At 40.6% G+C, this 15,063-nt stretch overlaps 1 protein-coding gene across 1 annotated transcript in view; it reads left to right on the forward strand.

Annotated features, from left to right (window-relative positions):
* Positions 1 to 202: 202 nt before the first annotated feature.
* TRMT9B (tRNA methyltransferase 9B (putative)) overlaps positions 203 to 15,063 on the forward strand; it is a 57,599-nt gene continuing 42,738 nt past the window's right edge. The window contains exon 1 of the mRNA XM_007519961.3: positions 203 to 779. The gene's annotated coding sequence lies outside the window, so the exon portion shown is untranslated. The remainder of the gene's footprint in view (positions 780 to 15,063) is intronic.

A 15,063-nucleotide genomic window follows, 5' to 3' on the forward strand; every position in this document is an offset into this window, starting at 1 on the left:
TTCCCTGGGGACACGGCAGGAGGCTCCACTCCGCTGCAGGCCGCTCACCCTCACTGCCCCCTGTGGCTCCGAGGCCCGGGGCAGTGGGGAACCTGAGCGCCGCCTCCTGCAAGGTGAGGGCTGGCCGGGGCGGGGGGGGGGGGGGGAACTGGGGGCGGGGAGCCGCGCTCTCGAGTCCCCACCCACTCACCCACCCTCCTCCGGGTCTTCCTGCGGCTTTTTCAGCGGCATCCCGCAGACCCCCGACCCCTGGTGCAACGCTTCCCGCGCGGAATGCATCTGGAGAACAGCGGGCGAAGCCTGGACTCCAGCCTCAGAGTGAGGAGGAGCTTACAAAGGGCCACCCCCAAGCAGGCCTCCCGGGGCCTCGCTGCAACTTCTCTTTGGAAGCTCTGACCCGCGCCCGGTGGGGGCGCGCGCGCTTCTTCTCCGCGGGCACGCGCGCGCGCACGCGCACCCTCCGTCTATTTTTGCTATTGTTTTCTTTCTCACACTCTAAAATAGGACAAGGAGTGGAAGTTACACCTGCTGCAGTCCTCGGCTCCATGCAAAAGCAGCTTTTCCTCCCTGGCTTGAAAGAGCCTTGCAACTACAACTTCCTACCCCTCCATACCTTGCAGAAAGCGCTGGCGACGGTGGCGCTGACAATGGTCTGCAGACCCGGTCCAGAAGCCTCTCTCCCATCCTAGTTTTTGCCGTCTCTTCTCGCGCACTGGGAGGAGGGGGCGCGACAGGTCGCCTCACTCTCGGGAGCCTGCACCTGGGGTCTGACCGCCTGGGTGAGTTCTTGCTCTCCTCCACCCCCTCCCTTCAGTCCAGTCACCATAGGTGACCTGTTTACCTTGTAAACTTAGACGTTATCAAATGAGCCTGCCTTGCTGTAAGCAATTGCAGGTTGTGCTTCCGATAGATGTTAGCACCAGGTATTTCAGAGCACAGGTGCTGGGGACATGTTTAGCGTTTTGAAAGGTGAAGATGAACATTTGTATTTTTATGGAGTGCATGTGCATCCTTCCCATTAGAAGTTGTCACGTAAGGGTTTAGTTTTTTAGCTACCGGAAAGTGGTGACCTAGAGTTTATTAAAACCAGAAAGTTGTTTTTTAGTTGATCTCAAAGAATTTACTGAAACGGTCAGTGTTAACAACAGCAACAACAAAAAAACGGGATATAAGAAGAAATGCCAAAATATAGTGGTTCTGATGAAATATTATGGTATTTGCTATATGTGTGATTTTTTTTTCATTAACTAACTGGTCCTTGGTCACAAAAGTTTAAAGTATACAAAACATACAAAGAAAGTAAGGCTGTATTTCCAAAGCGCAAGTCTCGATGTCTGTTGGTATGCGTGAACTTAAGTGTACACTGACTATTTAGTATGGGCAAAGAGCTAGAATATATATCATGCTGAAGTTAAGGTGGTTGGCAATACTACAGGTATTGATTGATTAGCAGATTACCCCTCTTTCAGTGGATCATTTTACTATATACATATGATTCCTTAATATAGCAAATCCTTGAAGATACTGGTAAATAAATGGCTAATTTAGTTCCAAGTTTAGCTAAGGGAAAACTGGTTTTTGTTTCCTTGCTGCTTGGCTGGAATTGCAGTGTTAACTCTCCAGTGTTTTTGAGGATGCCCCAGAATTGCTCAAAAGGGGGCTCATTTTAGAAGAACGAAGTGACTACTGATGACCACTGATTGCATAAAAAAACCTCTTCTAAAGAAGACCTTGACAAGTGGGAAGGTATCTCCTCTGTAAGGAAACTGCTCCAGAGAACTGCTTTATTAATGCATTTGGGCAGATTTGAAAAAGCAACCCTCCACAAATTCTCTTCTTTTTTAATTCAAAAGAAATCCTGTTACTAGAAAGATTCAATTAGTCTAATGATTTTCTTTAGAAATAACTTATCCTTTATATGTGTGTGTTTTAATGTAGCTAAAGTTACCAAGGTAATTCAGAGGTTTCAATGATTTTTTACTTATCAGTGGGATGTGAAATTCAAAGTTCTCTCTGCATGATTAATTCTGCCTTATACTGAAGGGAATTAACAGTAAATTTTAAATCTCTGTTTATATGTATCAAATATCACTGGAGATGCAAGAAACCCCAAAGAGGATATTAATTATTTTAGTCTTTTTGATAGGCTGTATATGAATGTATATACATAGTTCTCTTAAAAAGGTCTTACATGCAACTTTAAGGATCTAGCTCCTAAGACTTGAGATACATCATGATGACATAATACTGTTTTGAAGAGAATACAAAGGAAACAGGCCAGCTTGGCAATATACAGGAATTTATATTGAGAATGAAACACAACTAGATCTTTGTGTTTACTGCATGTTCATCTTCCAGTTTATATTTTTAGATAGGAATTGAATCAGGTTCCCACTGTAATTTAGCCCTTTGTATAATGCACTGTTGAGACAGCACTTGTCTGTGCAATCTTGCTTTTACTTGTAATTGTAGGAAATGTTCTGAAAGGAGTGCTGTGAAAGTATTCAGATGCTAGGAATTTATTTTAAGGATAGACTGATGAAACTGAGTCTGATTATGGCATAATTTGGTACCTGCTAGTGCTGAAGGTATAATAGTTCCAAATGACTAGTGCAGTGCCCATTAGTTTTTATGATTCTCTTCTCTTGAGGTCTTGGATGTACTGCAAAGAACTCTTTGCTGATACCATTCATTTTGGGTATATACTTCCAATCAAGAGAAATTTCGAGGAGAAGGAATTTGAAGTTTGAACTAGATCACCAAGAATGAATCCTAGCTCTGTACCAGTTCCTGTCTGTGAATAGGGAATCACTATACTTCCTGATGTGACTGTGAGGATTAATGGAATAATTGGTATAAAATGCTGCGCATACCATTTGCACATGATGAACAGTCTTACCAGAAGTAGAAATACAATGGCTTCACTATTTCTTGGGTTCAAAGAAGAAGTTGCTGCATAACTAACAACAGAAATGAATATTCTGGTAAACAGGTCATCTCCCAGCCTTGATATATGTACTATACTCTTAGACAGTACAGTTTACTCAAGATGTTGAAGTCAGTGTCTTTGGGAAACTAAAGACTCATGATGTCAAATATGCTTCTCCTCCACCTTTAGCCTTTGGGCTAGTTAGGATAAAGGCTCTGAACTTCAGCTCCATCAGGTCCTAGAGAGAGAGAGAGAGAGAGAGAGAGAGAGAGAGAGAGAGAGGACAAAAAGGGGAGCGATGTTTGAATGTAGTAATAGGGTTATATGTGGCTTAGAGGGGAAGAGAGGACTGGACCTCGAGGAAAAGGGGGGAATTATGTACAAATGTAGACAGATCACTGTAGAAATGACATTTAACCCATGTCTGCAACCCTGGGAGAACTGTAGTGGTTTGCAATGTAGGGACTTGGGATTCAGAACTCTGGTGGTGGAAACGGTCAAGCCCTGTTGACATGTATTTTTGTAAATCAATATTGAATTGCTAATAAAAAGATAAAAAATAAAATTGTCTGTGAGGGGGGCCAGGCATTGGTGCATTTGGTTAAACATACACACTGTAATGCATAAGGACCCAGGTTCAAGCCTCACCTAGAAAGAAAGCTTCAGGAGTGTTGAAGTAGGTCTATAGGTGTCTCTCTGTATCTTTCCCTCTTTGTCTCCCCTCCCCTCTCAATTTCTCCTTGTTGTTATCCAATAATAAATAAACAAATAAATTTAAAAGCAATTTTAAAAAAGAAGTTATTTATGGATTTGAAAATGACAAAAGATTAGGGGGAAGGAAGAAATGACTACTTGGAGCTCTAGAATTTAGACATTTAATCAAACTAGTTTTTGTTAATTCTACTGAAAGCATCAATTTAAAATGAGAATAATTCCTTGTTTGTTGTTGTTATTGTTGTTGTCTCATGGGCAGTTATGGATTTAGAAATGGACTTTGGTAAGAAGCAGCAGTAACATGTATTCAGTGCTACAGTCATTCAGCATTCCTGAGGCACCTAAACCATTATGTTAACTAAGCCTTTGGGATTAAACAGACCTTACCTTCAAGGTACATGGATCTGCTGGTAATAAATCAATAAATCTATGATTATTGCTGTGCTAAGTGCTATATGGTAAAAATGTCAAGAGCAAAAAAGGAGAGTTTGACTTATAGAACAAGGGAGTCAGGAATGTCTGATTAAGGAAGTGACATGGGGATTTGGAGTAAGATTCTAGGAAAGGAAGAGTATTTAATGTCTGGGAATAGCACTGCAGAGTTCCTGTGCACTTTATACTGGGAGGAGAAGGATGAGAACAGGTATCTTTAAGAAGGCGACAGTGCTGTGTGAATGAGGCTAGAACAGTCGGCCTGAGCCGACTGTTCTTTTATGTTAGGGACTATAGTCAGTGTGATTCTCAATTGTTTTTTGTAAACATCTCACCTTGGGCTTTCTTTTACCCTAGACTACACTGCTGATATCTATAATCATTTTTAGCCACTGAGAAATAAACTACAGTTGCCAAAATGGACTACTTCCTAGGCTTTTTGCATTATTATCAGGTTAATTTCCTCTTTTTATTCTAACAGATTTTGTTTCAAACACATATTTTATATATTTTTCTATTGCTATATAGACCTACATACAGGAATGCAATAAATATATAAATATATATATATATATATATATATATATATATATATATATATTCCCCAGTTTGAATCTATCTGTTTGTTAATTTAAAGAGCTGTAGGGCCTGACTTACCTGCTTTTCTAGTGTGGAAAGACTTCCTTTTGCCTATATTTGAGAACCCCTGAAATCAGCTCTACAAAGCTGTAACACAGGCACAGCAGGGCAGCCTTCACCCATGGTGGGTTGCACTGTGACACAATTAAAACCCAGATCACATGAGAAATCTGGGATATGATATGGTCCTCTACATCTTATAATTTTATTCCCTTTGTTATTCTCCCTTTTTGTCTTCCTTTTTCTACCCTCTTCCCTTACCCCTTTTATCATTTGTTTTCTTTAATGTATTTTTCTCTCTTTTTTCATGAGGTCTCATGATTATTTCCCAGTCTTATAATTGTGTTTTTGTTTCACCTCAGGCTCTTCAAGAGTGTTGTCCCTGAGTTGAGTAGTTCTGGATGATACTGATCTTCTGTGAGATCTGTCTCATGGGCATGACCTTTTTCCCTTTCAGGGTTCTCTCCAGAAAATAGCATGTTTTACTCATGCATTGAATGATCTCATTTCTACCCTGTCTTCTGTGAGCCAAGTTGCAGATAATAGAAACTCTCCTAGCTAATTTAAGCAGAGAGGGATTTTTAATATGGGAATTAGGTTCTCACAAGAAGGTTAGAAGGAAAGGTACAACTTTAAAATGAGGAGAGAACTCATGATATGCTGAGATTACTCTCAGAGAGAATGACTAAACCATGCCCCCAGAGTTAGTGCCATCATGGCCACAGTCTGGAGGCTAGAGGTTGAGCAACAAGAGCCATCACCACAGCTGTTGACCCCAAGAGCACACTTTTTAAGTTGTGGTCCAATCAAAGAAGATGCTGCCAAGTGCCACTCCACCCTGGAAAACAGTCACTGAACAAGGCTACTGGCAATATAAACAAGCCAGAAAATGTTCTCTTTCTATACCTACCAACCACACTTCTGATCAAGTTCATCTTCCTGGCAAATCTAATCTGTTTTCAGAACTCTAATTGCAAGGGACTCTGGGAAATATAGTTTATAGCCTTCCAGATTCAGAGATCAGCGAAATGCACATTTGAAGAAAACTGAAACAGTGAGTAATATCCCTTTGTGATAAATGCCTCTCAAACTTATTTTATCAGAAACTTAGCTATTTTACTGAAATCAAGTAGATGATATATATCACCAGAAAAAAAAAAAGTCCTACTTCTTTTCCATTTTCTATTTCAAACAGACAGATAGTATAGCATTACAGCTGAAATTGCAGAGAGAAACATCAAGAAAATAACTAAAAATTACCCCAGTGCCTGCCTTTGCATAGGATACTATCTTAGTATGAAAAATCATTCCATTGTTTCAACTCAGTAGTCAAAGTAAATTTCAGTAAAATTACTTTTCTAAAAGATCTTCACCCACCAAAGTATCAAATAGTTTACTTGTTTAATGAATTGCAACACAAAAAAGAACATAGTGTCCTACTAGAGAAATAATAGCACCTAACAAGCTGGTTCTCTCATTAGATGCCTTTCCTGGGTATTTTCTGGCATTTTGACTAAATCTTTCTTTACTCTGTACCTCTAACAATCTTTGAAAAAGGAATACAAAGATAGAAATGCCCTGTTAATTGGAAATTAAAACAAGAGTATGTCTTGATTCACTCTAATCATTTATTTCATACCCAGGCGCATATTGGATTCCTTTTTTGCAAACTATTAACATAGATATGATTGAATTTCTGCTATTACTAAGTAATAAATTATCAGTGTATTTTCCCTTAGAAATTACATTAGCACATCTAGGAATTAGTCTTGATTATTGAATATAATCATTTTATATTTGCCTCTGATGTCTGGAGCTAGAAAATGAGAGAAGAGTAAGTAGCTGGTGGCTGAAACAAACGGAATTACTTAATGAATTTGTCAGTCTATTATGCATTGTAATTGACTTTTATGGCTCAGAAGATAAGACTCCAACTCCATTTTGATATCTTTTCTGGTAGGTGATGATAGCATGTAAGTGCAAAATTACAAATGATGCCGGGGTAAGCCACACTATAATGGGACATTTCGAGTACAATGGTCACACCAAGAGTTTGACTACTCCAGCTCAACATGGAACAAAAACTGTGTTCTTGCTCTATAAACACAGATGCTAGATAAAGCCTCTCTATCCCATGTCAAGTCTTGACCAGGCTGAAGTCCCTAGACCCAACTTAGGGTATATTCTTAGGAGGATGCTGTTTAATCTAACATTATATTATTATTATCATTTGTTTCATTATAAGGGAAAATAGTATTAATATTTTGGTCTATAGTTTAATATGCACATTTTCATGCAAACACATCTCTCATTCCAGCTTTTCACTCTTTTCTAAGTTTCCTCCTTTCATTCATATTTCATTCATACTCATGAGAAAAATTTGGTTTCCTTCTTCTGGGTTATAAGGGTGATGAGTTCTACTTTGTAACTATATGAAATTGTGGGAAACAGCTCATTTTCTGGATGGAAAATCAGAATGAGTGTTGGGCAGTGACAAACTTGGTTGAGTGCACATGTTGCTGTGTGGAAGGACCTGCATTCAAGGCCCCAGTCCCCACCTTGCAGGGAGGAAGCAACACAGATAATGAAACAGTGATGCAAGTTTTTCTGTCTCCTCCCTATCTTCCCCTTCTCAATCTTTCTCTGTCCAATAAATAAATAAATATGAAAAGAAAATCAAAATGATGTTTTGATTTAACCAATGATATCAAGTAGAAGAGCATTCAAGGTCAGATTGCTCAACGAGAAGACACTTGGGTCTTGTCATACCCATAGTCCTAATTGGACTGAGCCCCCAAAACGCCATATGGAAATCACATGACCATGGGGAAAGCTCCTGGATGTCTCTCTCCCCCCACCTCTTACTCTTCTTCTTTCTCTTCCTCTTTCATTTTCTCTTTCTCCCTTCCCCAGGGCTTTACTGCTCCAAGATGGCTTTTTCAGATAGAAACAGAGATGGGGGAGAGGAAGAGATAAAGAGAGGTAGAGAGAATGACAGGGAGAGGGGGAGAGAAAGAGACTGAGAGAGATTGAGAAAGATCACAACATTGAAACTTTCTTCAGCATAATGGAGGCCAGGTCCTGGGTCCTGTGCTTGACAAAACAAGCATACTATCCAAGTGAGCTATTTTGCTGCCTGCCTGTCTGTCTGTCTGTCTTTTTTTTTTAATTTTTTTTATTTAATAAAGAATTAACAAAACCATATAGGAGGGGTACAACTCCACACAATTCCCACACCCAATCTCCGTATCCCACCCCCTCCCCTGATAGCTTTCCCATTCTCTATCCCTCTGGGAGCATGGACCCAGGGTCATTGAGGGTTGTAGAAGGTAGAAGGTCTGGCTTCTGTAATTGCTTCTCCGCTGAACATGGGCGTTGACTGGTCGGTCCATATTTCCAGTCTGCCTCTCTCTTTCCCTAGTAGGGTGGGTCACTGGGGAAGCGGAGCTCCAGGACACATTGGTGGGGTCTTCAATCCAGGGAAGCCTGGCCAGCATCCTGATGGCATCTGGAACCTGGTGATTGAAAAGAGAGTTAACATACGAAGACAAACAAATTGTTGAGCAATCATGGACCCAAAGCTTGGAATAGTGGAGAGGAAGTATTAGGGGGTACTCACTGCAAACTCTAGTGTACTTCTGCTTTCAGGTATATATTTTGCAGTAGTTTATGGATACGTGTGAACATATGCTCTCTCTCACAGAAACTGGTATATATCTAGGTTTTGGGACTTTGTTAGAAAGTGAACCTCCTGAGATGAAATTAGAGTGTACTATGAAAGGAAAGGTCTCACCCGAGTAATGAAGCTGAAGGGTTGTCATTAAAAAGCCAGTGGTGAAATGGAGGTCCTGGCACACACATAAGTCCTAAGGGATAGTACCAATATTAGTGCACCAAACTTTAATACCTGAAGCACCAGAGGTTTCACCTTTAATCCACAGAAAGCCAAAGGTGGAGAAGTGCACTCATTTCTCTCAAAAAATAAATGGGCTAAATAAAAAATAAATAAGTAGGGAGTTGGGCAGTAGTGCAGCGGGTTGAGCACACGTGGTGCAAAGCACAAAGGACCAGAGTAAGAATCCCGGTTCAAGCCCCAGGCTCCCCACCTGCAGGGGAGTTGCTTCACAGGCAGTGAAGCAGGTCTGCAGGTGTCTTTCTTTCTCTCCCCCTCACTGTCTCCCCCTCCTCTCTCCATTTCTCTCTGTCCTATCTAACAACGACAACATCAATAACTACAACAACAATAAAAATAAGTAAATAAGGGCAACAAAAGGGAAAATAAATAATATAAAAAATAATATAAATAAATAAGCATAAAAATAAATAAACACAGGCTGGGTGGTGGCACACCCAGTTGAGTGCACATGTTACAGTGCACAAGGACCCAGGTTTGAGTCCCTGGTCCCTACCTGCAGGGGGAAAGCTTTGCAAGTGGTGAAGCAATGCTGCAGGTGTCTTTCTGACTCTCTATCTCCCATCCCCTCTTGATTTATGAGTGTCTCTATCCAAAAAATAAATAAAGGCAATTATAAAAAAAGTAACAAACAAAACCAGTAACTTAGTTTTTGCAGTCTGAGAGACTTGTGGTGGGTAGAGTACTAGACTTGCTAGCATGAGATCCCAACCTTAATGCCTGAGGCATCACATGTGCTAGAATGATGTTCTCATGCTCTATCCCACGCCCTTGCACCTCCTTGCACCTCAAAAATAATGTTGGCCTATACTCCCAAAGGAAAAAATTCTAGAGGATGATGACCAGAAGGTCCTGACCCCAGCTTCACTTGGACCGGAACTTTTCTCACCAGGAAACCTTGTTTTGCCCCATCACTAAGAGTGAAGAGAATCTGTGGAACAACTGAGGAAATCAGGCCCTGTTTCCCTTACCTGATAAGGGTGAGGGTGAAGAAAGGACACCTGGAAGTTTTAATAGGTAGAAGAATGACTTGGAAAGGAAATGAAGGCAGGGCCTTAGAAGGGAATGAAAATGGGCATCAGCTTCCAGCATGGGGTCAGCTATCTTTGCCTGAATGGCCTACATACTTCTCTGGCATGTGCCTGGTCATTTTCCGGATTAAAAGTTTAAAAGATAGGAGGAGGTCTCACAACCCTGTGAGGAATACTTAGATAGAGTTGGGGGTGAGAGCATTTAACAAGGGAATAAAAATCACTCATCTGAGTTTTATAAATGTAAGGAAGAGGGAGTTAAAAAATAATATTGCAGGGCTGGGTGGTGGCACACCTGGTTGAGCACACGTATTACAATATGCAAGAACCCAGGTTCGAGCCCCTGGTCCCAACCTGCAGGGGAAAGTTTCACGAGTGGTGAAGCAGGGCTGCAGGTGTCTCTCTGTCTCACTCCCTCTCTATCACCCCATTCCCTCTTGATTTCTGGTTGTCTCTATCCAATAAACAAATATAATAAAAAAATTTTAAATAATAATATTGTGTCCTCTGAGACAAAATGGATAGAACCAGAGGTGATTGTTCTTAGTGAAGTAAGGAAGTGAAGGACAATTATCAGATGACCTCACTCATGTGTGGAATATAGAGAACTGAAACACACATGAACTTGAGGAAAACAATCAACCAGTATCTAGGAACTATCATGGTTATTGTTGTGTGGGGGTTCAGAGGGGCACAGAATTCAGAGGAAGTGATATATAATGTAGGTATAATAATACATCTGTTTATAATCTTGTGGATCACTAATAAAAATACAAAAATTTAAAAAACGAAATCTTACATAAATATGAAATCTTGATCTGGTTAGGTGATTGATGAGTTAGATTGAAGGGGGTGGGAAAGTTGCATAGAGAGAGCATAGGAGGGCTGGGTGGTGGCACACCTGGTTAAGCGCATGTTACAACATGCAAGGACCTAGCTTCAAGCCCCCAGTTCCCACCTGCAGGGGGAAAGTTTAACAAGAGGTGAAGCAAGGCTGAAAGTGTCTCTCTGTTTCTCTCCCTCTCTATTTCACCCCTTCTCTTTCAAGTTCTGACTCTCTATATTCTATAAAATAAATATTTTTAAAATTTTAAGAAGAAAGTGAGGGCATAGATAATATCTATATATTTTTAAATCAAAATTTAAGAACTAAGCAAAAGTTAAATTTGAACATCACTGAATAACTTTACTCACTGACTCAACAAGTGGCCTGTTTTGTATCAGGATTGGTATTAGATGCTAAAGGTAAAGATTGAGGTGGGGGAAGTGATTCATCAGGTAGAGTGCACACTTGACATGCAGAAAGACTTGAACTAGAACCCCTGGCCTCCATATGAGACTATCATATGGATATGATAGGGGAAATCTCACGTGTGGTGGAGCTGGATATAAAACTTGAGGTTGATGAACTGCAGCGAAGCAAAGGACTGGGAAGCTGTAGAAGAGAGGGAACTGGGGAAGGGGGCCAGGCTATAGAATTCTGGGTGAGATTGTGCGTGAGAATATTTATAAACACCCATCACATGGACCTGGAAAATTATACTTGTGTCAGTAACTGTGCTGTAAAGTTATGACACCATTAACCATTATCTCCCCCCCCCCAACAAAATAGGGGGAAAATCACTCAGATGTGAAGCCCCAGAAAGGCTCTGGTAAAATAAACAAACAAAATACACACACACACACACACACACACACACACACACACACACACACACATAGTTGTTTCTTTCTTTGCTTCTTTTTTGTGTGTGTGTGTGTTCCTCTCCCCTTGCTTTTTCTTTTTAGACATGGAAGCTTCCTTCAGTGTGGTAGGGGCCAGGCTCCAATCTGGGTCATCCAACTGAGCTATTTCATCACCACCAAGAAAGCAGCATTTTGCGTGAGAGAGGAGAATCAGAAGCCAGAGCACCACTCTGGTACTTACAGTGCTAGAGATCAAACTGACACTCTTTTTGACATGCAAGTGCTATGCTCTAGCAGTTAAGCTATTCCCCTGAACTAGTAAAATGGAATTTTATCAAAAACTTTACAAAAAAAAAGATTGGCTAGCCATAAAAAGCTAATGTTTCCAGGGGAAATATCAGTGTTGTTGAGTTATCATGAGAATGGAGATCAGTGGCTTTCCCCAAGAGAAAGTATATTCTTTCATGGTGAGGTTGAAGATGGAGTTAACTGAAACACAAATGTGGGTTTTATTTCAACAATTACTTGATGACTTTTTTTCCTTCTTTGTTATTTGACATGGCATGGGAAAAAATTGAGAGATAAGGGCAGAGACAGGGGGAAAGAGGGACACTTGCAGAACTTGCTTCACTGCCCTTGAAGCTTGCCCATTGTAGGTGGGGACCAAAGGCTTAAACTCCGGGTATTTGCACCTGGCAATGTGTGTGCCACCACCCAGCCCTACCTGATGATATTTTTAATAGCCAAGCAAAAAGCAAAGAAAAACACTGACAAAAAGGGCAAAAATGATGGTCAGGAAGGTATCTCAGTGGTAAAGTGTAGGGTTTACAAGTACGCAGTCTCAAATTAAATCCCTTGAACTGCATCAACTGTGTCTTTCAGAGTGATGCTCTGGTTTATTCTCATTAATATTTCATACTAAAATATGACATATTTTTAAGTAGGGAGAGAGAAACCATAGTATCACCAAATCTGTTTTAATATATATATCCACTATATATGGAGAAAGGGGGGGTTAAAACTGACCCCAAAAAAGAGGCAAAAGAAAAATGGCAACTGTCTAAGACCATGTCTATTCTTATTTGCTCACTTTAAACCAAAGAAATTGAAATAATTAAGCTTATTGAAAGTTAAAGGGTTTTGCAGCCCTGGAGGTGGAACAGTGAGTAGTGTATCTGACATGCAGGCCTGAAGTCTTGGATTTGATTATGCCAGAATCTCTTTATTTCTTTTGTTCCTCTCCTTAATAAGTAAGGGCTGGACCCTCACACCTATGGACAACTAATTTTTGATAAGAGAGCCCAAAACACTGAATAGAGAAAGGAAAATCATTTCAACAAATGTCATTGGGAAAATTGGACTGATGTGCACAAGAATTAAACTGGACAATCTCATATTACCATCCATTCCAAAGGGATCAGAGACATGAACATTAGACCAGAAAATATCAAATACATAGAAGGAAAAAGTGGCAGAACATTTCATGATCTATGCTTGGGGAATTTCTTTAAAGGCTCATATCTATCATCAGAGAAAACAAAACCAAAAATAAGCCAATTGAACTAACTACATCAAACTGAAAAGCTTCTATAGAAGAAAGTGTACAATTATCCAAGCAGGAAGACAAGCTACAGAAGGGGAGAAAATCTTTACACTTATGCATCAGATTAAGGACTAGTAAACAAAATACATAAAGAACTCATTAAATGCAGGGCGGATCCTGTTAAAATGAGGTGAGGGGCAGCTTGGAACGATCCTACTCATGAACACAGAATGTGAGCTCAGATCTACAGGGATGCAGAAGTCACACAGGTTCCTAAGCTGCATATGGGCCACAGATCAGATCAATTCAGCGGGGTTTACAGTCAACAATATTTATACACCATTCCCATATTTGGGAGCTACTCTCTTCCCTGATCCAGCTTTCTGGTCCTTTTTTCAGCCATAACATCATCTCCCCCAGACAATAACTTAGATCCACCTGCATATCAGATGTCAGGCTCAAGGAAAAAGAAAAAAAAATTAGTACAGTCATGGGCCCTTTGGAATATAACTAAAATAGGCCTACTAACTATCTACAAAATGGTGAACACCCAACTCTTCATCTGGACTATTCCAGCCTTTAGGTTCATCATTAGTCAACAATTTGTTTGCCTTTGTATGTTAACTCTTTTTTCAGCCACCAGGTTCCAGATGCTGTGATGATGCCAACCAGACTTCCCTGGGCAGATGACCCCAGTGTGTCCTGGAGCCCTGCTTCCCCAGACCCCTGCCCCACTAGGGAAAGAGAGAGGCACACTGGGAGTATGGATCAACCTGTCAACTCCCATGTCCAGCGAGGAAACAATTACAGAAGCCAGACTTTCCACCTTCTGCACCCCATAATGACCCTGAGTCCATACTCCCAGAGGGTTAAAGAATAGGAAAGCTATCAGGGGAGGGAATGGGTTACAGAGTTCTGGTGGTGGAGTTGTACTCCTCTTATCCTATGGTTTTCGTCAGTGTTTCCTTTTTATAAATATTTTTTTTTAAAAAATTGGGTGAGTACATGAATTAAATCTTCACCAAAGAGACCCAAAGGGGTCAAGAGAAATATGAAAATAAGCCCAGAGTCTCTGATTATCAGAGAAAAGCAAGTAAAGACAACAAGGAGATACTAATTTATACTTCTGAGAATGCCATACTTCAGAAAAGACAAAAACAAGTGTTGGTGTAGGGGAAAAGAAACACTTCTTTGTTCTTTATTTTATTTTTTTTATTTATAAAAAGGAAACATTGACTAAACCATAGGATAAGAGGGGTACAACTCTACACAATCCCCATCACCAGAACTCCGTATCCCATCCCCTCCCCTAATAGCTTTCCTATTCTTTAACTCTCTGGGAGTATGGACCCAGGGTCATTGTGAGATGCAAAAGGTGGAAGGTCTAGCTTCTGTAATTGCTTCCCGCTGATCATGGGCATTGACAGGTCAATCTATACTCCCAACCTGCCTCTCTCTTTCCTTAGTGGGTAAGGGCTCTGGGGAAGTGGAGCTCTAGGACACATTGGTGGTCTGCATCATGCTAGCATCTGGAACCTGCTGGTTGACAAGAGAGTTAACATACAAAGCCAAGCAAATTGTTGGCCAGTCATGAACATAAAGGCTGGAATAGTGCAGATGAAGAGTTGGGGGGGTCCTCCATTTTGTAGATAGCTAGTAGGCCTATTTTAATTAAATTCTAAAGGGCCTGTGGGTATACTAGTTTTATTCTGGTTTTTCAAAAAGAAACACTTCTACACTGCTGGTGGTAATTCCAATTTGTCTAACCCTTATGGAAAATAGTCCAGAGAATTCTTAGAACACTAGAAATGGACCTACCCTGTGATACAAGTTTCTCTTTTAGGGATTTATTCAAAAGAAACAAAAAACCTATATAAAAAGACCTCTGGTGGAGCTGGGCAGTGGTGTACTCGATTAAGTGCACATACTACCATGCACAAGGACCTGGGTTCTGTCCCCCTGTGTGTGGGGGGTTGTCACTTCATGAGCAGTGAAACAGGTCTGAAGTTGTCTGTCTTTCTCCCTCTCTGACCTCCCTTCTCTATTTCTAATTTTTTATTATCTTTATTTATTGGATAGAGACAGCCAGGAATCAAGAGGGAAGGATTGACAGAGAGGAATAGAGACAGAGAGACACCTGCAGCACTGCTCCACCACTCACAAAGCTTTTCCCCTA

Source organism: Erinaceus europaeus, chromosome 2 (assembly GCF_950295315.1).
Source record: "Erinaceus europaeus chromosome 2, mEriEur2.1, whole genome shotgun sequence".
Classification (NCBI taxonomy): Eukaryota; Metazoa; Chordata; class Mammalia; order Eulipotyphla; family Erinaceidae; genus Erinaceus; species Erinaceus europaeus.